At 48.4% G+C, this 2,797-nt stretch overlaps 1 long non-coding RNA gene across 2 annotated transcripts; it reads right to left on the minus strand.

The window, feature by feature from the left end:
* Positions 1–1,656: 1,656 nt before the first annotated feature.
* LOC123042941 (uncharacterized) lies at positions 1,657–2,498 on the minus strand. Of its 2 annotated transcripts, none has more exons than XR_006418960.1 (2): positions 2,200–2,498; positions 1,657–2,014 (listed from the first exon to the last, which is right to left on the minus strand). It is a non-coding gene; the product is annotated as an uncharacterized lncRNA (long non-coding RNA). The 2 variants fall into 2 exon arrangements; XR_006418959.1 differs by having other exon boundaries at positions 1,657–2,071.
* Between the last annotated feature and the right edge of the window lie 299 nt (positions 2,499–2,797).

A 2,797-nucleotide genomic window follows, 5' to 3' on the forward strand; every position in this document is an offset into this window, starting at 1 on the left:
ATCGTGTGCGATATCCCAATCTGTAGTATTGTGCCATGGCTTATCAAAAGTCACCGAGCAATGGAGCAGGCACTCGCTCACCCTTCGGGACATACCTCGTGGTCACCGGCGCTGACGGTCAATGCTCTTGTCTAATAAGCCGGCCCGGTCATCTGGCTAGAGATCCCGGGGTATGTTTTTCTTTTTGCTAAGACAGTCGTGATGTCCAAGAAAAATAAGGGAGGCACGTTGGTGGTTCACGTTCATTGTTTGTTTCAAATTAGGGCAATGAAACAAGTGCCAAAATGATGAATTATAGCAAACACCCTACACAACACAACATTACTCATAAAAGGATGATGGATTACCAGCCTCCCTAGGTTCCCCTCGGGAAAGCAGAGGCTCCTGGCCGTCCGTTGGACGGTGGTGTGCCGAGGGAGTCACTTGTTGGGCAGCCGCAAGCCGTCTGATCTACCGGAAGGGCTCACGCCCGGGCGACCCAGCTGGAGGGTGCATGATGGCGCGGGTGGACCTCGGGCATCTCTTTCTTTGGCGATGAACATACCTACGCACTACCTACTTGTATGAGCACCTTCAAGAGACTGAGTCGGTGGATCTGATCTTTACATTGACAAACTCACCACAGACATCTCGTTAATCAATAAGACGTCGTCTCCACTAAAAAAATATTCCACCTTTACGAGACATCAAATTGGCAAACCTATAGTTTGGTCTCTGGTGGGTGTGCTGGGGGTAACCCAATCTCTAGACCTGACTATTTGAAATGTACATGTTGGATGCTTCAAATCAATTGTAGGTATCGTTTATATTAACTAATGGCCTATCTTTGGGCATCTCCAATGTACCAAAAACATGGGTTTTAAGCATAATAAAAATAGCATTAAGATCCACCCTCGAGCATTATGAGAAGAGATTTTGACAGCAAAATCTAAAGACCATGCCACAGTGCTAAGAATAAGCAATTAAGAAAGAAAAAATATTTCTCACTTCTCTCACATGCTTTGAGGGGCTAAACTAGAAGAGAAAAAACTGACATGTGGCTCCACAATAAGACATATAGGGTATTAAGCATCTGAGGAATTCTAATTTGCTATAGCACATTTTGTGGAGACCAGCTTATGAACGACCTAAGAATTATCCAATGTTTGGTTAGGAAATGGCTTTTTAGAAAGCAATTGTGCCAACCCATTTTTGCAGAAAAAAGAGGTTGGAACCATAACTTTTGCATCATTGTAATGCACACAACCATAGTAGTGGCTAACCAGCCGTAGGTTTTACTGCGAGAGGTTATTAGATTTTGTGAAACTGATTGTAACCCCCCACTAAAAACAAAAAAAACTCTACATTTTTTTCTCAGAATTAACTAGAGTTTTATTGCCAGAAGTAGAATTAACACTACATTTTGCATAGGCATGTCCCTACATTTTGCTCGAGTCCACCGATGAGCATGTTAGGAATAGATTTTACATGTTAGTTAATTAACACGGGTTAATTAACGAACCGTCATTAGTTGAATAGGTGTGTCCAACACCGAACAGACGCCTCGTACGGAGGCATGTGTCCGTACGGACGCGTTCCTTTCCTTCCCATCTCTATTGTAACTACCGCCTCTACAAGGCGCCTCTTCCGAGTGTATATATATCTTGAGAATCAATGAAATCAGTAGCTTTTCCTTCATTCAATCACTTTTACATTCAACACGTTATCAGCACGCTCGTAACCGAGAGCGATTTGGCCACAGGAAGCGAGAAGAAAGCGACGGGGAGGCGGCGTAACAGCGGCGAGGCGCCAAGGGCTCTTCTCCCGCATCTGGAGGCAAAACGGCCGACGCGCGACGCTCGTCCGGCGACGGAGTTCTCATATTGCATCCGTGGCACACCACGGAGCGCCCGACGGCCCTCAGCGCCATTCTTGCGCCCGGCGAGGCCACACTCACGCGCCGCGCTCGCTTCTGCACTACCCATCGGCATCAAGCAACTCCGGGGACCTTCAATAAGGGCCGCCATACACATCGCTGGCCTCGAGAAAGAGAAATCGGTGTCAAACAAGGTGATTCAGTTTGATTTTATTCCTGCACAAAACAATTGCTTTACTAGGAACACCAAGAACCGAGAAGAAAAGGAGTGAAGCACAGGATAGAATCAAGTCCACGACCTGTACTACTTCTTCTATGAGGCGATCAAACACAAGCAACCTTACCAAGAACAGAAGAAAACAGATACGAACGCTGTCGGTGGAGGCACACCCACTACGCCCGACGCACCCCGGTGGCGCGGCGGTGCCCTCCATCGGCCTGAATCCTCCGCGCAGAGCGACGCGCGCGTCACACGGACATCATCCGAGGCCCTCGGCCTCAGGGCGGCTCCCACGGAGCAACCAACCACGACGCGGCCATGCAGCCCTTCGGCGTGCGCGGACCATGAGCGGCAGTGGAGGCAACGTCCTCCGGCACGGCGGGGAAACCGCCGGCCGGCAACGCCCTCCGGCGCGTGGCGTTGTACGAGCAAGCCCCCCCGGCTACGGCTGGCGACGCCATGAACCGCAACATCAGTGCCTCTCTGCAGAACTAAACAAATCGATGGATTTGTGATGCATCGAGGATGAGTGGATGACGATAGGGAACCTTATCCCTTCGGCCATTTGAGTCTAAGCCCTTCTAGTTTCTTTTATTGGCAAATGCGTCATCAGACTTAATATTACTTGAACACAAGCCATCAGGTTTATTGTTTTAGATTATGGTTAATACCAGTATATAATATCGGTTGAGTTCCAAGGCATTGAACCTATGTTTTTGGAT

The sequence above is a fragment of the Triticum aestivum genome, chromosome 2B, assembly GCF_018294505.1.
Source record: "Triticum aestivum cultivar Chinese Spring chromosome 2B, IWGSC CS RefSeq v2.1, whole genome shotgun sequence".
NCBI classification, from domain to species: Eukaryota; Viridiplantae; Streptophyta; class Magnoliopsida; order Poales; family Poaceae; genus Triticum; species Triticum aestivum.